General features: G+C 40.3%; 1 protein-coding gene across 2 annotated transcripts in view; it reads right to left on the bottom strand.

The window, feature by feature from the left end:
• PEX5L (peroxisomal biogenesis factor 5 like) overlaps positions 1 to 27,333 on the bottom strand; it is a 222,553-nt gene that overhangs the window by 124,519 nt on the left and 70,701 nt on the right. The window lies entirely within an intron of this gene.

Here is a 27,333-nt window from a genome sequence, read left to right as displayed (position 1 = left end):
TCCCATTGATGGCTGTTTTGTGCTCACTGCACTTCTTCTGGCTGTGAGAATCACAGTGCAGCTCGCACAAAATGGCTGTCACTGGGACGCTCTGTGGTGTTAATCCCTCCCCTGCACATGAAATCTGGTAGATCTGTTTACCTATTGGTTTTGCCGTAATTTGACCTAGAGATTGGTGGGAGTCTCAGCAATGAGATTCTGACAGATGAAAACTTCTAAAATTAAGTTATAGTAACACTTAAACATGGGGTAAACTAACTCAAGATTTACTTTTCCCTACAAACATGGTGGTTGGGAATATGTCTGTCCATCAATATGATTTTGAAATTACACTCATTGATGAAATGTTAGTACTATGTAAAGGATCAGAGCAGGGGTAGGCTCCATTCTATGTAAACTTTTGGGTTAATTCTGCTGCTGTGATTTCACAGAGAAAAACAGACAAATGTCACTGCTACACCTACCTTTTATTTAAAAAAATAATTATATATATATATATATATATATATATATATATATATATATATAGAGAGAGAGAGAGAGAGAGAGAGAGAGAGAGAGAGAGAGAGAATGTTTCCAGCACGAGCTGACAACCATCTCTAGGGTACAGCAGAAGGAAGCCCTTTGGTTATCAGCAGGTTATCAGCAGGAGTGACAGACGTAGACCTTTAAATAACTATGTTTTCCAATGGTAATTCCTAGTCTTTATATAACTGCCAAGCATAAAGGTGGCTTTAAATACATATAATACCTTCTAGGCTTTGAGCTTCACCTGAATTATCTTGGTTTTAAGTAGTAATATTTTTCTTTAATCCATCACATAAATTGTTCTTTTACACTGGATGAAGGAAACCTGTGGTGCCCAGGCTTCTGTGGGACTACAAGTCCTATGGCCATTTATGAAACACACATTGATTTGCTGTACTCTGCATTTTCTACAGTACTACTATTTCTCCGGTATTATGTCAAGTGTTTACATCAATCTAAAATGGAATGAAGCAGTATATTAAATCAGAGCCATGGCTGTAATCCTGTATAAGGAGCTTTTGTGCATATTTTCTACTTTGGTATCTACAGTTTTAATTTACAGTACTGGTTTCATTTCTTTTCTAAAAGGGAAACCGTAAAGCTGACCTGTCAGCGGACTTCTTGGTGTATAACCTACAGCCATGGCTGTATATATGTAGCTGCTGACCCTGAATCCATGCATTCTTATGTTTGATAATTGACCCCTTCAGCCTTGAGATATCACACTTTGAACTGATTGCAAATTAGCCTTAAAAGCCCATGGGTGTTCCACTGAGATGCAAAAGCCCAACAAAGTTCAACTTATTCACGTGTTAGCAACCCCTCTCAGGTCACCTATAACCTCCTCAATCACTTTAATTGATAGTCAATAGGCTAATAAATTGTTACCTCTGCTTTTTACAAAGTCTGAGCGGCAGTGGAACGGCAGGGCAGTAATGTTGTCTGCACCCAGCACCCTCTAGAGCTGTTCTGCACTGACAAAGCATGCATGCACAGAACATGCTTGGATAACCTAGTGGTTATCAGTCAGAGTGGTGGAGGAGGATTCAAGCATTTTATAATCACAACAGTAAAATAGAGAATGACTTCACTGACAAACATTGTAGGGGGAGATTTATAAAACTGGTGTAAAGTAGAATTGTCTTAGTTGCCCTTAGCAACCAATTAGATTCCACTTTTCATTCCTCATAGATTCTTTGAAAAATGAAAGGTGGAATCTGATTGGTTGCTAGGGGAAACTAAGACATTTCTACTTTACACCAGTTTGATAAATCTCCACCTATGTATCAGTATTCAATGACAGAAGTATTTTAAGAAACAGTTTAAAGGGGAACTACGGATAAGAAAAACTTGTTTTCTATTAAAACTACAAGTTATATAGATGTGTCTATACAATGTACAGGCCAGATTCTGCCATGAGGCGGACTGAGGCTTCCGCCTCAGGCGGCAGATTGTGCGGTCCTGCAGGGGGCGGCAGAATCTTCCCAGTCACTGTCATTTTAGTTAAGTTTAAAGGACAACTCCGGCGGGACCCCCCCCCACAAAAAAAAACACAGACACACACAGACACCATACTCACCATCCCTCCGGTGACGATCTCCACTCCATTCGCCCGCTGTCCGCCTCACCGTCACCGCCGTCCGCCGTCCAGCGATGTCTCTGACTTCCGGGTCCTGGGGATGGAAAAGGCTGCCAGTGCGCTTGCGCACCGGCAGCCTTTTCATTGGCTGGAGCGCATCACATGGCTTCCAGCAACCTCAGCCAATCAGGGCTGAGCAAACTGGAAGCCATGTGATGCGCTCCAGCCAATGAAAAGGCTGCTGGTGCGCATGTGCACCAGCAGCCTTTTCCGTCCCATTCACTCTCTATGAAGACGCCGAGGAGGAAGAAGACCCGAACCGCCCCCCGTCTCTGACGTCGTCGTTACCAGATGGCGCCCGGGAGAAGAGGACCGTGACGATCGTAATAGGTAAAGTATACATTTTTTAACTTCCAGGCGGGGGGGTCGGGGGTCCGAAAGTGGGGGAAGGGGGCCAGACCTGGTATTTAACCACATTACAAAGTTATATAACTTTGTAATGTGTGTTAAATAAGCTAAAAAAAAAATCCGTCGGAGTTGTCCTTTAATTTAACTAAAATGACAGCTGCTCCTGCCTCCTAACAGTATTTCATCCCTGACCTGGTCGGCTCCTCACCGCCCCCCACAGGTACCAGCGGGCTGCATCTCTGCGAGTGAGCAGTGTGGTCACCCGGAAGTATTCGTATAGAGCGGGTATGTGAGTGACTGAGTGTGCTGTGCCACTGCAGCACCATGCTGTAGTCCTTCCTCTGCCACAGACTCTCCTGTGCCTAGTGAGTCGTAATTTATGGGGAGGGCGGGGGGTGCACGGGGCGGCTGCTGTGTGCCGGACAGGTCATCAGGACATAAATCAGTCGGCTGCGAAGTTTTCTGTACCGCAGGCCACTCTGCCCCGACGGTGTGCCTCCTCCCTCTTCCTCAGAAATTCTGTGCAGCGTCCACGATCTTTTGTCCCTGCTGTAAGCCTGCTGATTCTTCTCTCTCCTCTCTTTAAGTCAGGGCTGTGCAGTTAGAGACTGTCGGCTCCTCTCACAGGAAGCCGACAGGACAGGACAGTGCAGTGTGTTGTCACAATTGGCCCTGGGAGATAAGCTACAGAAGCCCTGACACACAGGGCTGCACTCTGCCTCAGGGGTCATCAGTCGGCTGTATGTGGCAGCAGCTGCATCTCTACACAGGCTTTGCTTCCCTGTCAGTGTTCTGACCTGTGACCCCTGCACGGCCTGAGTGTGTCCTCCCTCCTCCTTCCTGTGCAGCGTCCTCTGGCTCCCTCCATGCCTACCTGTGTCCCTGCTAGTTCTTGAAGTAAGCCTATGTCCTCTCCTCTGTCTGTTTGACTGTGTCTGTCTATGTCCTCTTTCTTCTGTCTGTCGGTCTATCTCTCTTATCTATCTCCTTATCCATCTAAGTCATCTATCTATCTATCTCCTATCTATCTATCATCTATCTATCTATCTATCTATCTATCTATCTATCTATCTATCTATCTATCTATCATCTCCTATCTATCTATCTATCTATCTATCTATCTCCTATCTATCTATCTATCTATCTATCTATCTATCTATCTATCTCCTTTCTATCTATCTATCTATCTATCTATCTATCTATCTATCTATCTATCTCCTATCTATCTATCTCCTATCTATCTATCTCCTATCTATCTATCTATCTATCTATCTATCTATCTATCTCCTGTCTATCTATCTATCTATCTATCTATCTCCTATCTATCTATCTATCTATCTATCTATCTATCTATCTATCTATCTCCTATCTATCTATCTATCTATCTATCTATCTATCTATCTATCTATCTCCTATCTATCTATCTATCTATCTATCTATCTATCTATCTCCTATCTATCTATCTATCTATCTATCTATCTTCTATCTATCTATCTATCTATCTATCTATCTATCTATCTATCTCCTATCTATCTATCTATCTATCTATCTATCTATCTATCTATCTATCTATCATCTCCTATCTATCTATCTATCTATCTATCTATCTATCTATCTATCTGTTATCTATCTATAGCTGAGGTGTATTGAGATGAGGTTCTGCAGCAGCTGCGGTGTATTAAGATGAGGTTCTGCAGCAGCTGAGGTGTATTAAGATGAGGTTCTGCAGCAGCTGAGGTGTATAATGAACCTCCTAATACATCTCAGCTGCTGCAGAACCTCATAAAACATCTCAGTTGTTGCAGAACCTCTTAATACACAATGACAAAATATGTTTATTGATAGCAGGGAATAGTTGATACACAATTGATTCTGGTGTCAATCAAGAGTGCGGTGGGGGTGGGGGGTGGGGGCGCCATTTTTATTTTCGCCTCAGGCAGCAGAATAGCTAGAATCGGCCCTGACAATGTATTACCATATCTGTGCGGTTCTGCCACACTGATAGCTGATAGAAATCCAAGTATAGAAAAATGGCCTCTGTGGCAATTCACATTGTCTACTGCTCCCACTGCTCTCCCCCCTTAGGAGACAAATATTCCATGCCTCTCTCTTACATTGTGTGTGTTTGCTGAGGACAGGCTGATGATGCAGACAGGAAGCAAGGCGTGATGTCACAGGACTGTCACAGGACTGTAATGATCAGCTGAGGGAAAGCATTGCATTCTGGGAACTGCTCAACCGGGAAGGACAGAAACACAATACAGAACAACCCCCCCCCCCCCCCCCCCCCAAACAAATGGATTTTTGGTAGTTTCAAAACTGGGATAGACAGGTAAGTAATGCTATATGCTTCTGCAGAAGTTTCATTTTTTTAACCTCTACCTAGAGTTCCCCTTTAATGTTACAAAGTGAGATTTTCAAGCCTTTAGCCATGAGCGGATAACGTTACACCCTCTGAAATTCAAAGCCCTAGAATGAACACAGAAGGCCCTTTCCAGAGTTAAGTAGGTTATTACATGAAGGCATTGATAGTTGATAAACTAAGCCCATGGCCAGCAGTATCTTGGATAAGCATCAATAGCATACCTTTTTTGTTTTTATAGGGATTTTCTAAAGACCTAAAAGGGTGTGAAGAGCCTCAGGTGGCCATCATTCCCTACACAGTGTACAACACGGTATTCCCTCATGCACACAGTATACCCTGTTGATAAAGGCCGTAACTGACCGAAACGTCCAGCAGTGATATGATATACTAAAAACATGCTTATGATCTAATACTTGTCCGTATTAAAACGCATTAATAAAATACAAAAAAGACGGCAATTTAAGACACTGTGTGCAGTTGATATTCTTCTCACTATGATATCCTCTTCAACTGGCACCTACATCCATTTGAGTGCACAGACATACTGGTAGGTTTTTGCTAAACAAATCACCTTGTGATACACATTTTGGGCTATCATTAAAAATGTAGAAAGGAAGGGCACATCTGTTTTAGAAACTCAAAAACATAGCTAATTTTTGCAGAAAATGACCAACTGGTCCATCTAGTCCATACTAATATTATTATTATTATTATTATTATTATTTTTTTTTTTTTATTATTATTATCATCATCATCTTAAGACAGATACCGTATATGCATGCTTAAATTAAGTTACTGTAGAAAAATAATATTTTCTTATGTTGTTTCTGATCTTTTCCACAACAAACCTCAGATGGTCCCCCTTATTCTTATGTTCTTTCCTCTTTTCCCCAGACAACATAGATGTGTCCTTCCTGATATCATGTTTTGGTAATGCAAAGAGGAAATACTTTATAATTAATAGAAAAGAATTTCCATTGCCCTCCTACTACTGAAGCATGTAAGGTAGATTTTACTAGTACTCTAATGTTAATGGAAATCAGTACTACAAAACGAGCCAAACCTGCAGCAAATGTCCATGCCATGAATTTAATTAACAAACACTCTCCTATAAGCGTGATTTTTCTTGGTTCATATTACCACTTACAGCTATATTACATCTTATTAGATTGTGGTCAAAGATGGAAAATGATGCCTTGTATAATGTCATTTTACCTTGGTGCACAGGCTTAATTGCTTTCATCTTTGATGGGATTAATATAATCAAGGACCAGCAACATGTTCTATAAGTGTGTTTTTAATTACAGAGCCTTGACGTCAAAGAGTTTGTTCTGTATTATTAGCAGATTAGATTTATCTTGAGATTTTTAAGTTATGTATAGGGTTGTTATTATTATTATGGTGCATGTTGTGCAATTTTTTAAGAGGCCAGTTTCATATCAAGATACGATTTTGGTATCCAATCTTAACCCCACAGTGCTGTATGTATACATCAAATAGATAGGGGATCATTTAAAATACAACCTTCATTAACATCACTGGTTTTGCGTTGGTTAAAGTCGACAAAGAGGGATATAAATATGGATGCATATACACTTCTTTCGTATTCAATCTGCATTTTCCTGCCTAGAAGGTAACCCGTCAGTATTAACTTTACAGACATACGGATACAATACTGATGGAATATTTATGAAATGCAGATGTTAACGTCATATACCAATACACTCAAGTGAAACAAACCTAAATAAGTTTGATTGTGTTAGCTTAGGTTAGGGCTCGGCCACACTAGCGTTTTTACATGAAACTGACGGATCAGTTCATTTTTTTGTAGACGGATAGCTAAAGACGGATTTGCTAACGCAGTGATTTTCAACCAGTGTGCCGTGGCACACTAGTGTGCCGTGACACATGGTCGGGTGTGCCGCGGGGAAAGTTCCCCAAACTATGGTGCCCCTGTGAAACAGGAGAAAACAATGCGGGAGAGAAACTTGGGGATGGGGGAGAAACAGGGGAGAGAAGCAGGGGGGAGAGAAACAAGGGGATGGGGGAGAGAAACAGCGGAGAGAAGCAGGGGGGAGAGAAGTATGGTGGAGAAAAGCACAGGAGAGAAGCATGGGGGAGAGAAGCACAGGAGAGAAGCAGGGGGGAGAAGTATGGTGGAGAGAAGCAGGGGGGAGAAGTATGGTGGAGAGAAGCACAGGAGAGAAGTAGGGGGGAGAAGTATGGTGGAGAGAAGCACAGGAGAGAAGTAGGGGGGAGAGAAGCAGGGGGGAGAAGTATGGTGGAGAGAAGCACAGGAGAGAAGCAGGGGGGAGAAGTATGGTGGAGAGAAGCAGGGGGGAGAAGTATGGTGGAGAGAAGCACAGGAGAGAAGTATGGTGGAGAAGTATGGTGGAGAGAAGCAGGGGGGAGAAGTATGGTGGAGAGAAGCAGGGGGGAGAAGTATGGTGGAGAGAAGCACAGGAGAGAAGTATGGTGGAGAGAAGCACAGGAGAGAAGTAGGGGGGAGAGAAGCAGGGGGGAGAAGTATGGTGGAGAGAAGCACAGGAGAGAAGCAGGGGGGAGAAGTATGGTGGAGAGAAGCACAGGAGAGAAGTAGGGGGGAGAAGTATGGTGGAGAGAAGCACAGGAGAGAAGTATGGTAGAGAGAAGCACAGGAGAGAAGTAGGGGGAAGAAGTATGGTGGAGAGAAGCACAGGAGAGAAGTAGGGGGGAGAAGTATGGTGGAGAGAAGCACAGGGGGAAGAAGAAAACAGGCCCAGGTTTCACACTGAGTGAGTATAAATACATTTAGAATCTATATTATTAACTACATGTATAATATGTACTGTTTTAGTGTCATTTTGTGCCATTTTGGTTGGTGGTGTGCCCCGGGATTTTTTAAGTATAAAAAGTGTGCCGCGACTCAAAAAAGGTTGAAAATCACTGTGCTAACGGATGTCAATGGATGCAAACGGATAGCCGAAAATGTTAGTGTATCTGTTTATTTTAGTAAAATTAGCGGTAGCTTGCCATCGGTTTTCTTCCGTTGTCATCCGTTTGTAATTCCGTTCGTGTCCGTTTTTCACAGTTTTTTTTCCAGCTCCTCCCCTTCCTTTCCAGATGAACTTCCTGTCTTCTCTCCCCTTCTGCGCATGCTCCAACTAGAAAACGGAATAGGACGGAAACTTGAACACTGGACGCAAACGGATTAACCTTCCGTTTCGATCCGTCACCATTGACTATCATTATAAAAAAAACGAAAAAAAGGATGACGGAATGGTGCCGGAAGGACGAACGCTAATGTGAACGTAGCCTTACTGAAGAACCAAAGAACCCAAATATCCTTTTCTTCACTAGAAAAAACAAAGTCCTATAGAAGTTTGTATGTACCCTGGTCATTTGTCATACATTAATCCACAAAATATCAGTATTACTCCAGGAATTTCAGCACAAGACCATGAAATATTAAAGAGATGAGGCAAATATATTATGAGCAGATTAACTATCTGCTTATGAATGGATAAAATTAGCCATGACTTTCTCAAGGTTGAGCATGTCTATGTACTGATTAATAGAAGGCAGACAACATAATGCATGCACGAGTATAAAGAAGCATAACAAAATATAATCAGGAAACCTCTGCCTTTGCTAAACTCATGTTATTATAAAGGACTTGTGCAACCTCATATTTATATTTCAGGGATATCCTCTGCAGGTTTTACCAAGGGGAGGTTTAAAGTGACTCTGTACCCACAATTTGACCCTCCCAAACAACTTGTACCTTCGGAGAGCTGCTTTTAATCCAAGATCTGTCCTGGGGTCCGTTTGGCAGGTGATGCAGTTATTGTCCTAAAAAACAACTTTTAAACTTGCAGCCCTGTGTCAAACAGCCATAGTGTACAATTTCTGTGCCCTAACTTTGCACCACCCCTCCGTCCCTCCTCCCCACCCTATCCATCATTAGGAATGCCCCTAGAACTTTTTCTCCTGTCTGAACATTGCACAGGTGCCTTAACGATCCAGCCCATGTGCCGGGCTAACACAGGTGGGGAACAGGAGACAATCTTCATGGAGCATTTCTTATGATAAGGAGGAGGGGAACAGGGGCAGAGAGGTTGTGCCAGCCTAATGCATACACAATCTAGGCCACGGCCATTGGGCACAGGGCTGCAAATTTAAAAGTTGTTTTTTAGGACAATAACTGCATCACCTGCTGAACGGACCCCAGGACAGATCTTGGATTAAAAGCAGCTATCTGAAGGTACAAGCGGTTTGGGGGGTCAGATTGTCGGTACAGAGTCGCTTTAAATAATGCACCTCATTGCAGATAATCCTAACATTAAGCTCTGGTTTCTTCCATGAGCTCTGTAGGTGACTGGGGTGTATAGGTATTCCAGCGAGTGGTATTCCTATCTGATAATGCTACCCCACATAATTAGGATATTCCATAATATTATGAATGGTTGCTAGGGATGAGTGAGCCAATTCAGAATTGAATAAAGGGTCAGGGACTCCTGTCTTTGACTGCTTCTGTAAGTACTGAATGGCCAGACACACACTGTATGCCTGGCCACTTATCCCCACTAACTTTTTGCCCCAGGACCTGTACAGTCAACACTATATGATGATGGCAGTCTAATCCTAAACAACAAAGACTGCCTTGGAGTCCTATATGTTTGTAAATGATGGCATATCCTAGCATTGTCATTACATACAATGAAGATATGAGCAAACTCTGGATTAGGAGGAGGGTTTCTGTCACTACTAGAAGCTCATGGCATCTTATAGTTTTTGTTATCACTGAGCTTTATGGGGACCATAAACATGTCTATGGTGTGAGCTCCCTCTAGTTGCAGCCAAAGACAAGGAGAATTTTTAACATAGTAAATGCTTGGGAAAATGTAGCAGAGTAATTGGAGTTCTGTAATAGAGAAACAGGTCTCTGACCTCTTTAACAATTCACTAATCCCTATGTATAATATATCAAGTAATACACATAGAGCACATAGAAATTTGCCAAAGTTAGGAAACATTTCATGTGAGTCTCCCTTTAAAAAAAAATCTGAAATGAGAATGCAAACACCTCTTTTTGAATCATGCTATAAAAGGGAACTTGCAACATAATCATGCAGCCTTAACCCATCGTAAGGGTGGTTCCCACTTCTCCCACCCAACTAGTCTTGATAAAGTTTGTAGCAAGGGTAGAATCTGCAGCAGATCTGAAGCTACATTTAGTTACATTGATATCAGCAACATCAAATCTGCGGCAGATCCTGTATGTGTGAATATACCCTTAAGGAGAGCTCTATCTATCAAGACTGATGGGCTAGGCAGAAGACCAGTCAAATTAAAATTCATGACACTTTCCCTCTAAAATGTACCTTTTTACACTCTAAAAAAAAATTATATAACATACAAACATGTAACTTTTTTATCTTTAGACAAATAAGATTGTAGTGTCTATCCATGTACGTTTGCCAGTGTTTTAAGACACAAGCAGTACAAGTAAAAAGACTTATAACTGTAAGATTTCAGGATTATTTAAAAGTATAAACAGTAAAAGTAAAAATTAACCCCTTAATGACGGAGCCAATTCGTTTTTGTGTTTTCGTTTTTTCCTCCTCGTGTTTAAAAGTCCATAGCACTTGTATTTTTTTCCTACAAACCCGCTTGAGCCATTATTTTTTGGATCACTAATTTTACTTTATAATGGCAGACTTAATTTTTGCATAAAATATGCTGCAAAACCAGAAAAAATGTATATGCGCAGTGAAACTGAAACAACCAACCAAACAAACAAAAAAGGGGGGGGGGGATTCATTTTTACACCGTTCATCCTATGGTAAAACTGACATGTAATATATGTCCCTCAAGTTGTTCGATTAATGCAACTTGCATAATTTTTATATTATTTGATGGCTCTTAAGAAAATAAAACCTTTTACAGAAAATAGTTGTTCCATAAAATTGCTCTATGACAATGCTTTTAACGCTTTTATCCTTTGGTCTATGGGTCTGAGTGAGGTGATGGCCACATTCACTTTAATGAGCAGGACGGAGTCATTATGTGACTGTGTTCTGCTCATTTGCGGGACGTACACTGCTTTTGTGCAGGACTCAAAAGCGTGGTCGACTACGCTTTTGAGTCCTGCAGAAAAGCAGTCTACGCCCCCCAAATGAGCAGAACACAGTCACATAATGACTCCGTCCTGCTCATTAAAGTGAATGTGGCCATCATGTGGTCGTCGGCCGCACATCGAACTGCACGTCCGCATCCTTTTTTCTATGATTCCTGACGTGTGGAGAAAAACGAGATGTGAACATACCCTAACATCCACCCTGTTCCGCACCTCTCACTCCCGTCTCCAGGACTTCACACGTGCTGCACCAGTTCTATGGAATGCATTACCCAAGACTGTCAGACTCACCTCCAATGCACAAAGCTTCAAACGCGCTTCAAGCAGGCTTACCAGGTTCCCTAAGTTGATCCCCCCCCCCCCAATACATACCCCAGGCATTTAAGCACTTAGACCCGTAGCAGGCAGGCATTGGTTGGTGACTGGTTTACCCACCGTGCACTGCCTTATTTATAAAGATGGCTAGACCATGCTAAAAAGGAAGGACTTTGCCCCTCTGCCATTTTGTTTCAAACCCCTTCCTGATAGTGTGTAAGCTCATGCATGCGAGCAGGGCCTTCACTCCTCATCTATGGATAATTATATGCATATCTCTGTAATGTCTGATTTTTGTCTATGAATGTATGTACCCCCAGAATTGTAAAGTGCTGCGGAATCTGTTGGCGCTATACAAATAAAAAATATTATTATCAGTATACATACACAAAACAAGCTGGTGAGGGACAGCAAAGACTCAGGGAACACATGTAAGCATAGTTTTTTGTTTTTTTTCCTATGTTTATTAAATTAACCACCATTAGAGATGAGCGAACTTTTAAAAAGTTCGATTCGAACAGTTGGTTGAACAGCGAATTTCAGGTTTGATTCGAACTGAACCTAAACAAACCACATAATAATAGCAGAACAACTGCAGCTATATTAGTGGTAGTGTCCTAAGCGTGACGCCAAGAAAAATTATCATGTCCTATTGGTGGTATTATGGTAATATGCTGAGGGTATTGTGTTGCTGGGTGGTGTAGTGCAACCTTAGGGCTCACCTTCTGAAACCTTCCTGTCATGGTGGGGTCCGAGGGTGCTGGGGCCCTTGTCTTCTTCAGCATACACACAGGGACATATAATTTTTAATAAAAGTCTTCACACAATAGCGGTGAAAGTATATCAAGACTTTACTTGAAGGATAACTATATACAATTCAATACAGGGGCATCTGATGATGGCAAACTGTTGGCTTGATCAGAGTCCTTTGCTTCAGGGGGAGGGTTACCTTGGTTACTATAGCTTAATTATTGAACAACGAAACTGATTTTATTACAACGAAAATGTGTTTTATTAATTAAATATTAATTAGTACAGGAAGCTCCAGTAAGCCGTTAATTCATATTGCCGGCAATAGAGCATTCTGTACTAATCATCACTTTACTTTAATTAAAACATCAAATGTTTCTTCTAATTATGTTATCACAATAGCATTATTAGAAGAAACATTTAGAATTATATGTGCGCTCAGCTGATTGGCTGATCGGCTGAGCACACATATAATTACCGGGTCCGCAGTACAGTGACTTCATTGTGCTGCGGACCAGCAAAGAGGACACATCAGGGTGAGTATAGAGCTCTCCACACCTCCTCCCCTGCACTGCACCCCTCCCAGCAAGGAAGGGGGGTCACTTAACCCCTTCCTTGCTGGGATGGGTGCAGTCTGACATCAGTCTGGCCCCCAAGGGGTTAAGGGGGATGCAATACATCCTCCCTTAACCCCTTGGGGCCAGACTGTAAGCAGCGATCTGTAAAGATGCTGCATACTGTAAGGTGCACAACACCGCTCACAATGATGGGTGTTGTGCTCCTGTTTGTGTGTTTCTCCCTTTTTGTTTTTCAGATATCGGTATCCTGTGGATTACGTCGGATTCCGTGGACTACGTTGATGACCAGCGGTTGTTTGTTGTTTTTATTTAATAAAATGGACAATGAGGGGTGTGGGGGTGTTTTTATTTGAATAAATTAAATTTTTAACTTGTGTCTTGTCTTTATTTCTTTACTTTATAGACTTAGTAGTGGAAGCCCTCTAATAGACGGAATCAATTACTAAGTCGGGGCCTAGTGTTAGACGGTATAAAATGGCTAACACTAACCCCCCATTACTACCCCAGTACCCAATGCCACCAGGGGTACTGGGAAGAGCCGGGTGCCAGTGGTCCCGGAGCGTCAAAATTGGCGCTCCTGGACCGGACGGCAGCAGGCTGGTAAGATTTAGGCTGGGGAGGGCCTTAACCAATGGCTCTTCCCACCCTGGTGTTACCAGGCTGCTGTCGTTTGGTTTTTAACCCGGCTGGTTATAAAAATAGGGGGACCCTATGCGGGTTTTTTTTAAATAAATAAATAATTAAAAAAAAAAACGCATAGGGTCCCCCCTATTTTTATAACCAGTCGGGTTAAAAACCAAACAACAGCAGCCTGGTAACAGGCTGCTGATAAACTTTTGTTGAAGTTCGAAACAAACGTAGGTTTGATGGGTTCGGTTCGCTCATCTCTAGCTACCATCTTTGGGAACTGGTTATTAACTTTGCAAAAAAATTGATTCAATAAGGAAAGTTTGTAATGAATCTCGCTTTGTAATGTTTGGTCCGCGCAAATTTAGAGGCCCTAAATAATGATCTTTATTTACAGCCGTCAATATAAAATAGCAGCCTATGTTTCACCCTAAAAGATGCTAAGGGAACATAGCCTAATGTAACTGTTAAGTAACATACTACGCAAATTTATAGTGCATGTTGTATGAGGAACCCACCATGACTGAATATAGCATCTCTACATAGAGAGAACATAATAAGAGGTAGCACATTAGTGGAGTACTCTGGCATCATAGACACTTATCATTGTTAGCTCCATGCCGTGTACTGAAGGATATCTGCAGACTTTAATAAGTATAAGCCCAGGGGCTTTACTCTAAAATGAAAGGAAAGGGGGATTAGACAGTTATATTTCTTGATGAAATAGTGACTAACCAGATTATTACGATCCTGATTCCCCTTACTAAAAAAAGGTTAGTCAGACCATTTCACAGAATAAGCACAAAATCTTCTACATAGCTTCTCTTAAAACTGCTCCTTCTACTGTATTCACACTGGCATTAGTGAAAGGATAAAAATTTAATTTCATGGTGACATTTTTCCGCTTTTCTTGGAGAATAAACGTACTATAGGTTTCAGCTTGTTCTATGATTACTGGAGTGGCGATCAAGTGCTAGAAAAAATGTGTATTAAATTACAGAGAACTACAAGCCCCACTTTTCTTGTAAAATGGTCTCAAACAATACATAGGGAAGTATATGACTGAAGGTACAGTATGACCCAACTTAAAATTATCAAATAGAAATGGATGACACTAGATTAAATGTAAAGATGTTAAATGATCTTGTGCCAGTATTTCAGTAAAGTTCAAATATTCTTTACATGAAATTCTGTTCTAGGTTATGTATCATTCATGTCTAGGTTATTAAGGGTATACCACACGTACAGAATCTGCACTAGATCTGAAGCTACAGATTTGATGCTGGGTTCAACCATTAAGTTACATTGATAGCAACATCAAATCTTCAGCAGATCCTGTATGTGTGAATATATACCCATAAGAAGGAGATCGCTGCAGGAATGTAGAGATCGCAGGACGTCCAGGCGCTGAATAGCACGCAACGTTCTCCTCTAGAAAAGATGAAGGGCGATGTAGGGGTTTATAAAACAAGGTTTTATAAACCACTACGGCTCCCATCATCCTTCCGAGAGGAGAGCATTGCGAGCTGTTCAGCGCCTGAACGTCCTGGGATCTCTGCATTTTGCTTCTGATTTACCTTCCGGTTTTCCGGCTACCTAGGACAGGCAGCAGACGGCTACTGCCCCGAAGTGATTGGCGACCGCTGGAGGTGATGGGCTAAGTTAGCCACCTCTTACATTGTATTTAGTTTGTGGTTTCATGCTATGTGCGCCTGTGGTGATCTTTTTCTCTATAGTGATTTAATAAGGAGAGATCTATCAAGACTGATGGGGTAGGCAGAAGACACTGTTCCAGTGAAAATTGATAACACTTTTACTCCAAACATTATCTTTTCACACTCTAAAAAATGATATAACATATAAACATTTATCTTTTCTTTTTTCTTTTTTTTTTTTAAGAAAAATAAGACTGTAGTGTCCATGTATCTGTTTGTCATTGTTTTCAAGACATGAGCAATACAAATAAAAGGACTTAGGACTGCAAGACTTCAGGATTATTTGAAAGTTTAAAGAGTAAAATTTAAAATTAAATTGCGTAGGACTATAAGCCCCACTATTCTGGTCTCAAATAATACATCTGGAAGTATATGACAGAAGGTATGACCCAACCTATTATTATGATATAGAAATAGATAACACTAGATTAAATATGAAGATGTGAAATGGTCTTGTGCCAGTATTTTAGTGCAGTTCAATTATTCTTTACTTGAAAGTCTGTAGAAGGTTATGTATCATCCATGTCTAGGTCCTGTTTAACCCCAGAGTTATTCTGTAGCCCACATGTTAAGAATCAAATGCACTCCATCAACACTATGATCCTTCTTATAAGACAACCTTGGACTTTTATTAAAAAACACTGCCTGTTATTAACCCCTTTAAGATGCAGCATTTAGCCTTAAAGGAGTTTACCACTTGGAACAATCCCTTTTTATAAAGGAAGTTGCAATGTATTCTTCTGCTGGGACCACTAGCAATCAGCTGTAATCTGAAGGAGCACTTAACATCAAGAGTATAACTTCCCTAAAGTGCACTGAAAGGGTAAATGTAAGGGGTCATCCAGCCTAACAAAATTCTGGTGTACATGTCCTGTTATATCCTGGTGTTGGACTCGACACAAGGAAGTACAACTTGGGAACCCACTGGCGGGATTAGCTGAATGGGCACCTCCTTGTGCCAAGACCAAGACCAGCAAGTTCTGAGCAGAGGGATCATTGTCAAAATGGCAGTGGTGCAGGATCAGGGCATAAATGTTTGCATGTCCGAATATGTTCATAAATGACCAAATTGTTTGTGACTGGTGAACACGAACAATAAGCGTGAAGTTTGTACAAACATCAACAAACATGTTCGCTCATCACTAGTGCAGAATTGTATGAACTATCAAAATAAAATATTATTGATTACACACAGTGAATGGCGTAACAAAAAATTATACCAAATACTAGAATTATTAATTTTGTAATATCAGGTGAAATACTGTAAAATAAAAAGAGGACAAAGTTTCAAGTATCACTTAGTTCTGGATATTGCCAGGCTGACCATTTATAGCTTAGTAATACTACTGCAACTGTGTTTCTGGGGTTCAAAGTAAAGAAACATCCTCATTCTTTTAGCACTGCGGTCATCATTGATCAACTCATTGAAGGGGTTAAACAGCCAGTGTTGGTGGTTTCTGCAGGAATGCAAACTGACTTTTTAATTAACCAGGTACAATATAAGCCTAACACAATAGCCTGTCTTGGAGATAAACTTCCTATAATTTTTTTTTCCTTAAACTAATAAAAGCAAAACAGAAAATTCTCCTATTTTGCAGTTTTGTTCTTTATTAATATATAAGAAAATTTACATATAAAGAATTTCCCGAGCATAAGCAGATCTACACGTCTGCTGAACAACTTCTCTGAAGGTTTTTTTTTTTCAATCACTGCTCAGTCTGCATGGAGAGAATTTTCAGACTACTCAACACATTATGCACAACGGAAGATTCTCAATTACATTGTTACCATCTGGTACATTACATATTACAGTCGCTATGGTTTTCATCACTTTTCTTTGAGAATAATGGAGCAGACTTTTGTAGCTTTGAAATGCTGCACATATTAGACTGGCAAACTGCAAACCGTACTAAGTGTGCACAAACCTGTGATAACATCGAGGCATTTACTGGTTTTCAAGAAATTATCAAAGAAACAAGAAAAATAGGTATAATGGAGATATTTAAATATTTTCTTCTCTTTCTTATATTTTTTTTCTATTGACTTTCAGATGTCATCAGATGATAGATTGCAATACATTGATCAACGGACGATTATCGAACAGTAGATAATTTCTTGACCAATACTAGAACTAATATTGTGTACGTCATCTTTTAGTCTCACCAAGTGAAAGGGACAAGTTATCTAGGCTTAAAGCAACTCTGCACCCACAATCTGCCCCCCCCCCCAACGGCTTGTACCATCAGATAGCTGCTTTTAACCCAAGAGCTGTCCTGGGGTCTCTTCGACAGGTGATGCAGTTATTGTCCTAAAACACAACTTTTAAACTTGCAGCCTTGTGTCAAATTGACGTGGCCTAGAGTGTGTGTGCCCTAGGCTTGCACCACCTCTCCATCCCTCCTCTGCGCCCCCTCCATTAGAAATACCCCTGGGAAGGATGTCTCCTAGTCATTACTTGTCTGGACACTGCACAAGTGCTTCACTTGCTTCCTACCTGCATTCTGCTCATCAGGCTGTGGGCTTTGAAGTCTGCTCTACTCCGTGCCACTCCCCCCTAGATGCTGGGAAAAGATGGATCCAGTCCTGGGAATCTTCTCCCAGTTTCCCAGGACTGGATCCTTCTTTTCCCAGCTCCTGGGGAGAAGCGGCACAGAGCGTAGCAGACATCAAAGCCCACAGCCAGAATGCAGGTAGGAAGGAAGCGATTCGCTTTGTTCCTGCTGTAGATTTGCTCATTTCTACCTTTAAGTCTCATCCTTATAGACTGTACATAGTTTCAATATATATGGTATAATAACCACTGGTATACGGACACCTCTCCATTCCCTTCTATTCTGAAATCAACCAGCCCATAGTCTCCCTATAGATGAGAATCTGGAATCTGCACCTATCAGCTATTTATGTCATAGATATTGGAGATTGGAATATCTATTAAGTGAATACATGAACTATAGAATCTTGATACAATAACACCATTAAGACATATCAGCCCCTAAAAATCCATGACATGACACATTTTTATCACATGGCTGTTAATAATGGGTGGAGCAGGCTTTATATCTGACAGTTGATGGCTGCTTTAACAATAGCTGGAACAGAGTAATCTCCAATGCCGCATCACTGGAGGGTCAGGTGGATAGATTGTCTTTAGAGTACAATTAGTTTAGCAAAAAAAAAAAAAAGGTATTATATGGCTTTATAGATGAAAAAATAAAAAGATTATGTTAAAGAGGGAAAAAATGAACACACAAAAATTAAAATTTCCTGGGTTGTTAAGGGGTTAAATAAGCCTCGTTGAACCTGAACAAACAAATAGCTTATCCACAGTCATTACATGGGACTTGCACCTGCAAAGTAATTTTAGGTATTTTTCTATAATTTATTATACTACTCCCAGAAATCTGCTTCTTTTGTCCAATTGATGAGGAGCAATAGCTTTGATGCAGCTGTCTACAGATTAATGTCTATGGGTTGGCTGATATCGCCAGTATTCCAAGGCACTTAATGGGTCAGACGTTGATGTACACAATATTTACCTATAGGTCGCATAACAGTATTATTCCTTTTTGAGAACTAAAAAGCCCTTTCTATTTGCATTGCCTGTAAGACTCCCTACACCAGCTGGATCTCTGCAATGAGAACCAGAACCCCAAGAGAATTGTACATATACAAATTAATAATACCAATGTTAAAGGCAGGCTGTGGAACAACGTTAGAACTGCACAAGAATTTAGGTCATTGAAAAGAGCGATTTTGTCCTCATTTTCGAAAGCATTTTTCTGTTTATTCTGCAGTGCATTGCAAGTAAGCATCTGTTTGACCAGCATTTCCATTTATCACTGATGTCTCCATTGTTCTTGTCAATAGAGAGCAAGTACATCTTGCTCCTGCTGGGCTTGTTGTTGTGGTTTGGCGCTGACTTGTATTCTTCACATTTGGGATCAGTTTGATACTTATTTCTACAATGCTACTAGTTAAATAATAAGATGTTTCAAATGAATAGCTGCGGATATTATACTACTGTATGTCAACTGAACTATAGAAATGTTTTAAAACTATACAGCAAAGACATTTTAGAACATCCCGGTATCAGGCTTTAATGATATCATTGTAAGTCAACACATAGTTTTATCATCTGTCTGAGCACAAAAAAAAAGGTTCTTTGACCACAAAGACTTTTCATCCCCATATAAAGAGTCTAAGACTGTGACTGATTGTAAATTATTTAAATAATGCAATATTTCAAACAAATGACCTTTGGAGATCGCTGCGGAAGGTCCCGACAAGCAGAGTGTCCAGGAATATAAGGCGCTGACCGGCTGTCTGTTTGCTACTCCCCAATGGATGATAGGAAACGTAGTTCAGGATAAACGTATTTAATAGTAGATGGATCATGCGTTTCAGGAACCTTCTCTTCGTCAGATCCATAAAAAATGTACACACAGTTGGGTTTAAATGGGTAAAATGATGGGAAAACCAATTTGTGAGGCGAGCCCTGATTGGCTCCAGTGTAAAAACTATCACATGCAGTAATACAAATTCATCTTATAGCCTTCTGGTATATAGCATATATAAGCTGTTATACACATTAAAATATAAAACATGAACTAAAACAATCCTGCAACCATTTTTTAGCAATGTTACTTTTAGCATCACAACTGATATTGTTTCTAAATGGCAATACTAATGTAGTGCAGTGGTCTGGTGTTTGGCTTGAGAGCCAGGAGACTTGGGTTCGAATCCCCTGATAGTTAAATGGATTTAAATTTTCACAATTGTGACTGGCTAAATTACCCTACAGACTAATATTTTATTGCAACTGTATTTGTATAAATGGAATTGGGGAATAAAAGAAACAATAATAAACCGTTAAAAAGCCAACCTTTACAATATTTGCCCCTATTTGTACGGCTCCTAAAACGATTGTGATGCATTCAGTGTCTGCATTGTATGGGGGTCGGAGAGGACCAGAGCGAGTGTGTTGCTCTAGGGCTGAGTTTGCCTATATGTGAGTGTCAAAACTACATATTGCTAATATGTAGCTTTGACACTTTTTCATAGTTGCTAATATGTAGCTTTGACACATTTTTACCTTACTTTGTTTATATTACTTTGTTCTAAACTTGCACTTGCAGTATATATATCTAGACATTTAACTTATTTAAGCACCGTTAGTTCCTTGTTTACTTGCATTTGTGCACTTTTATACCTCCTGGGACTGATTAATATACCATCAACTTAATTTAGTACATAGAGCCTATATTATTCATCTATTTTGTGACCTGTAAGCTGTCCAATGTATGTACTGTATCATTTTATGCTTCCCCCTTTTTTAAGTATGGTTTAAAAACATGTTTTTTGTATGTAACTATAAAGCTTTGATGTAATAATTTAAGAATATTGTCCAGCATCTTTTTTGGTTGTAGGATTTATATATTGTTTCATGTATATGGACATCAGTTACTAGTAGTCCTATTTAGGATACTTAATGCTAAAAAAAATGGTTGCAGGCTTGTAATGCTTTTATCTTTGATCTATTTATGTTTTAGTTCATGTTTTATATTTTAATGTGTATAACAGCTTATATATGCTATATGCCAGAAGGCTATAAGATAAATTTGTTTGTATTACTGCATGTATTACTGCATGTATACTGAAGCCAATCAGGGCTCACTTCACAAATTGGTTTTCCCACCATTTTACCTATGTAAACCCCACTGTGTGTACATTTTTTTATGGATCTGATGAAGAGAAGGTTCTTGAAAGACGTAATCCATCTACTGTTAAATGCGTTTATCCTGAACTACGTTTCCTATCATCCATTGGGGAGTAGCAAACAGACAGCCGGTCATTGCCTGATATTCCTGGACACTCTGCTTGTCGGGACCTCCATCAGCGATCTCCAATCTGCATTCTCCTACCGGTTATCCGGAGCTTCAGAACGGGCTGCAGACAGTTTCTACTAATCTGCGTAAGGCGGAGTCAGGCTCGGAGCTCGTCCGTCGTAGGTGAGCGGCATCTTATGTGCCTTTTTATTATTCAGTTCTAATACCGTATCACGCTATGTGCGCCCACCGGTGCTCTCTGTCTTTTTAGCAAACAAATAACCTTAGTGAGACACCATATTGCAGAGCTGATGCTTCATGTCACAGTAATTTATCCCTGAATTCCTTATGATGCACAATCAGTAAGGTCAAGTTCCCACATTTCAAGAAAAGGGGACATGAATTCTGCAGCATTCAGGATCACAAATATGGGAACAAAGCCTAGAAAAAAGACATTGAGAACCTATGTACAAAATCAGCTATGTATGGAAAAGTCCTGCATTATGAAATCAGTGGTCCCTCAACATACGATAATAATTGGTTCCAGGACGACCATTGTATGTTAAAACCATTGTATGTTGAGATCAAAACTCTATGGAAAACTGGTAATTGGTTCTAAATCCACCAAAATGAGAAAAAAATGAAATTTAAAGGAAAATAACCGTCTAACTTATATGGATACAGCAAGTCCTTACATACAGCAGTCAGAAAGAGCTACAAGAGACTCTAAATATCTTTCTATGTAGTGGACTAGAGCATTTTTAGGTCCTGTACAGGTCAAACAGGGTCCCAGAAACATAACATGAAGCCGCAAAAATAACCCGCAAAAATAAAAATTTGGTTTGGTCCTTATGGCCAAAATCCACTGTGTCCTTAAGGGTTTAACCCCTAGACGACCTAGGACATACCGGTATGTCCTGGAAGTCTGTCCCCAGACAACCCTGGGTGTACTGGTACCTCCTAAGCTATGAAGTGCGCTCCGCTCCGCAGTGAGCAGCCTGGCCCTGACCGTTAATGCCTATGGCATAGCATTGATCAATGTGTATAATGAAACAAATGTATGTAAAAGTCCCCCAAAGGAACTTCAAATGTGTAAAAAAAAAGTAAAAATGTCTTTACAAACACCCCAAAGCCCCTCCCCCAATAAAAGTTTAAATCATCCCCCTTTCCCATTATATACATAAAACATATAAAAATAAACATAATATACCATAGCGTGCGTAATTGCCAATCTATTAAAATATAACAATTGCCATCACTAACGGCTAACAGTGTACACGAAGAGAGGGAAAAAAGTGCCAGGATTACCGATTTTTTGTTACATTATGCATTAAAAATATTAATAAAAGTAATCAAAACATTCGATCTTCACAATTTTGGGCTTGGTCCTCAAGGGGTTAAAATGTTGCTTTTCTACTAATAAATGTGCTCAAAAAGGGCCTATACTGGATAAGAAAACCTGTGGAGCAGCACAACTTGGACTCCTACATTACTATGCCGCATTCTGGTCCTGAGTGCACATGGGTATTTCTCCAAGCTGGTTGACCACCTGCATTTTCTATAGCATGGTTTTCTATTACAGAATGTCTTTCCAGGGTGCAGATCAATGGTTCAGTATTCTGCAAATCACTTTGCATTATGCAAACCATGTACTATGCAGACCTTTTGGGTTCAAGCCATTTATCAACCAAATTCAGCAGGGCATGCGCTTGAGACCTCAAAGGCTTTCTGGCATGTTGCCACTAATGTACCCTTTGAGCACAGACAACCAAGGTGACCCCCAGCTGTGCAAGTATTTCTGATTTAGGCCATAAATAACTTCTTGCACTTTCTGCTGACAAATCACAACACATTTATAGTGGTTTACCCATTAAAAGCTGGGCCAGGACCTCAGCTTACTGTGACTCATAAAGACATTGGGGGAAATGTATCAAGGGCTTTGTGCCTATATTTAATAATTGGATTTTTCACCCATTTTTGGTCTTATTTCTATTTATGAACCAATATTCGACAGGTGAATATTTTTTAGATGTGACTTTTTTTTTAATCTCCCTGTTTTGAGTATTCACCCAAAGATTCACATAATGCTGAATGTGCACCCAATTTATCATTTGCGACTTTTGAAAAAGTTGCAAACTGGTGCAGATCAGAACAAGGTGAATTTGTTTGCGACCTTTTTACTTAGACACAATTACTATGACTTTTACACAAATCCCACACAATATTTTGGAACAAAATAAACACCAGCCCACATTAGTATAGTTACACACATTAGACTTAGTAAATCTGCCCCATTGCCTTTCTGCAGTATATTAAAACAAAGCAATGGTCCTATCCTGGGCAATGGTCTGAGAGGTATCAGTATCTTTTACCCAGGACTTATATTCCTTGCTGGTTTCTAAAGCTGTTTTTGCTCTTAGTAGTCGAAAAGCAGTAAAGTTAATATCCACAGCATGCCACCTATATACCTCACATGCAGCAGTTTGGCGTCTTAGCTCCAGCAAAAAAGATACAATTAGTGCAACTTGCTCATCAGGTGTTACAAAGTATAGTTTTCTTCAGCTTATACAGTAGGTTTAGTAACAGATAGAAATTTACAGAACAAATGAAATGAATTGCTTCGTTAGCTCGGCAATCTGCTTATCAGCCTGCTGCCTTTGAAGGCCATGCCCCTCCGCCCCAGGTGCCTGGAAAAGCTGGATCCAGTCCTGGGAGAAGTTTCCCAGGACTGGATCCAGCTTTTTTCCAGGCACCCGAAGTGTAGCAGCATGGACTTCAAAAGCAGAAGGCGGATAAGCAGATTGACGAGCTAAAGAAGCTATTCACTTTGTTTGTTATAAAGATTTGCTCATCTCTAGGAACAGATATAAGCTTTTCAGACAGCACCAAATGAACATTATGGCCCCTTTTAACCTTTTACAGTTAATCGAGACTGAGGGTCAGGTCACAAACAGCTGTAGATTGAAGATCTCTACATCTAAGGGTCCTTTTACACATAGAGATTATCTGAAAGATTTTTGTAGCCAAAGCCAGGAATGGATTTGAAAAGAGGAGGAATCTCAGTCTTATCTGTACAACCTGTTCTCTGTTTATAGTCTGTTTGCGATCGCTTAAGCCTATCTCATACATTAGTTAAATCGGCGAACGACTGTTCTCACGGAATGATCTGCGAATTTTTTGCAAACGATCAATGACGATTTGAGAACATGTTCAAAGATCAAAATGAACGATTTCTCGCTCGTCATTTGATTGTTCGCTGCGTTTACACGTACGATTATCGTTCGAATTCGATCGTTATCGCGCAAATTCGCACGATAATCGTTATGTGTAAATGCAGCATTAGCCTCCAGGATCAGTAGCGAAGCAGTATTCTCACACTGCCAACACCTCCCCACCCAGCATATATAGTGAGTTTTTAACCACTTTACACCTGTGGGGAGGGCATTTTCCAAGTTAACCATTAACAGTCAGGAACATACATCCCTAGACAGATTAACTGCTACAGTGATCACAGTACTTGGTGAAAACCATAAAACTAAAAATGACAAAAAATTTATTTAGTTCTTAGTCACTAGAATGACCCATATATATATATATATATATATATATATATATATACACAGTGGTACCTTGGTTTAAGAGTAACTTGGTTTAAGAGCGTTTTGGTTTAAGAGCTCACAGTTTTTCAAAATTGTTACTTGATTTAAGAGCATTGCTTTGGTTTAAGAGCTCCCTGTACTGGGTTGGTGGGCGAGTGGAGGAGGGGCATGGTCTGCATTGTGTGGTCTACAGCCCAGTACTCTGACCCAGGAAGTCTCCCTTACCTTCCAAATCATAGCAGATCCACTTCAGGCTGGGGCTTACATCAGGGGACAGGACTGTGGAGGTAATCTCTTCATAGCTTTAACCCCTCTCTCCCCGGACAGAGAGTGCTGCATGTATGTGCCCACATATGTCCTGCTCATTCCTTCATGCTCCCTGCAGTCTCTGTCCACCCTTGTGTTTCCCATCCTCTCCATTACTGTATAGTAACTTATAATATCACAGATTCTGCTGTTTCTAAATGTTTGTTTCGTCTGTTTTACATGTTATTCAGAATAAATCATTATATTTGGGGTGTGGAACCAATTGTCTGCATATCAATGATTTCTTATGGGAAAATTTGCTTTGGTTTAAGAGTGGATTTGGATTACAAGCACAGCCCCGGAACAAATTATGCTCGTAATCCAAGGCACCACTGTATATATATATTATAGTAGAGCAGTCAGTAGTAATATGCAAACATATCATCATCAGTCTAAGGCTATGTTCACATATAGCATTTAATTTGTGTTTAATTACTGCTATTGTGCAATAGTGCTAAGTACTGTTAATTAAATACTTTGTGTGAACATACTGTAGCCTAGAGGTTATGGTACAATTTCTTTAATCAAGTACACAAATGCTCTTCTTCATAGTAACATAAAATCTAGAGATACAACACAGACAAGTGAAATTATAACATGACAGGAGTGGCTGTGATTTCAGTGCTTGGCTATAACATTGTCCCCAAGTCATTCTGGCTGCAACTATCTAACAAAGCAGCCATAAAGCTTTATCATCATTATAATTGTTTTATATCAGCAATTCCCCAAAATAAACCATGTAATATGGGGAATAAAACGAAAATGATGCAGTCTTTCAGAATGCCAAGTGTCCAAATCCACCTGAAGTTCAGAAACAGAAGATGGCAGCATGAAGATAAAATCAATGACAGAGCTGCAGACTTGTGTTTCCTTAGTACGGAATATGAGCTGAAGGCCTTTCACCTGAGATGAACGCCTTAGACATTATGACAGACATAAATCACACTCAGGCTCAAAATAATTTTGCTGCCTGGAATTCAACAAGGACAAACTAATGAGCAACAGGGGAGACAAATGGATGTCATTTTCTAATTATCAGCATAGTGGTCATTACCGAGCATCTAACTGTAATAGATTGTTACACTCTATGTCAGCATAAACCTAAGTCTTCTAGAATGCTAAAAAAATGCACTGTGCCGCCAGGTTCACACTGAGTTTTGGTTTCGTGCCAGAAGAGCGTGCCAGAAGAGCTGCAGCAATGTGGGAGTGCATGGAAGGTGAGTTGTCCCTATAGCAGCTGTTGCTGTCATGGGGGCCATTTAATTACATGGGGCTGAACAGGGGGCCATCTAAATAAGTGGGGGGGGGGGCAATATGGGGGGCATATACTAAAGGAGGATCTACACAGGGGGCCATCTACTAAAGGTGACCTACACAGGGGGTCAACCACAATAGAGGGACTACACAGGGGGCAATCTACAATAGGGGGACTACACAGGGGGCTTCTTTGCATTTTAGTAACATGGTCTGCATTAAGTCCCCTTTTACCATATGAATCTTGCGACTTGCTCTCGCTCTACGGTACCACGTCAGAGAACCTGTGTACTGGGGGGGGCGTTTGGGGTTTTGGGGGCTCAGGGTGTCTGGACTGCCCAGGGTACATTTAATCCGCCATTGCTCACAGACCATATTATATTGCAGTAAATATTAAGTTAAAGCATGTGATCTTTACCATCAGCTACATTTATATGAAGAGAGCAGTTTGATCCCACTGTCCATGGACATCCTTTCTCTCCTCCAAGATATATTTATTCTCTTTTGTTCTCTGCATGAAATGTGTAGGATGCGGTTCCCGCAATGACATTTCTTCACAAACAGAACACAATACTGACATTTCATGAAAACTATTTTTTTTTGTAATGTTGAAATGGTGATTCTGCTTGTTATCCAGCCACATAACTTCTGATGTCTACAGAAAAAATGTATCAAAAACACCAATTCAATGAAAACACAATTGTAAGCTCCCAGCCACCAGCTGGTATTACACCGATCCTTAGGGACTATGTAGCAGTCATTTCAATGACCTAGAAGTGACTGTAAAATTATTCAAAATTTGTATAGTCAAGTGTAGAAAATGTCACCTGGATCACAGTTAGGCTATGTTATCACACATTAAAGTAAAAGCAAAAGAAAAACACATGAAAGTAAAATAGGTAAAAAAAACTGCCATATTTTAAATCTAATAATGTGTTACATCAAAGTCCATGGAAAAACAGCTATCTGTGCACACATTGTAAAAAAAAAAACATAACATGTTTTTTACTGTGTATGTCAGACTTTTTTCCATAGACTTTAAACAGTCACTGTCATCTATATCATAAAAATCAAAGTCTGTCTGTCTGTCTGTCTGTCCTTCTGTCTGTCTGTCTGTCTGTCCTCTATAGACTTCCAAACGCCTGAACCGTTTGACCCCAAATTTGGCCCATAGATACATTGGGTGCCCGGGAAGGTTATTGCGAAGGTCCCGTCCCCGCCAGATGTACAGGAGGGGAGGGGGAGGGGAAAGAGAGGCGCCCCATAGAGATGAATGGGAAAATCTCCTCACTGCAAACACAGGTGATATAATTAGCTGCAGCAGACACGGCAGTTGGAGCCTTAGCAACCAATAGGATTACTGCTT

The sequence above is a fragment of the Dendropsophus ebraccatus genome, chromosome 6, assembly GCF_027789765.1.
Source record: "Dendropsophus ebraccatus isolate aDenEbr1 chromosome 6, aDenEbr1.pat, whole genome shotgun sequence".
Taxonomy (NCBI): domain Eukaryota; kingdom Metazoa; phylum Chordata; class Amphibia; order Anura; family Hylidae; genus Dendropsophus; species Dendropsophus ebraccatus.
The sequence above is the reverse complement of the archived record's forward strand: the minus strand, read 5'-3'. Positions and strand labels throughout refer to the sequence as shown.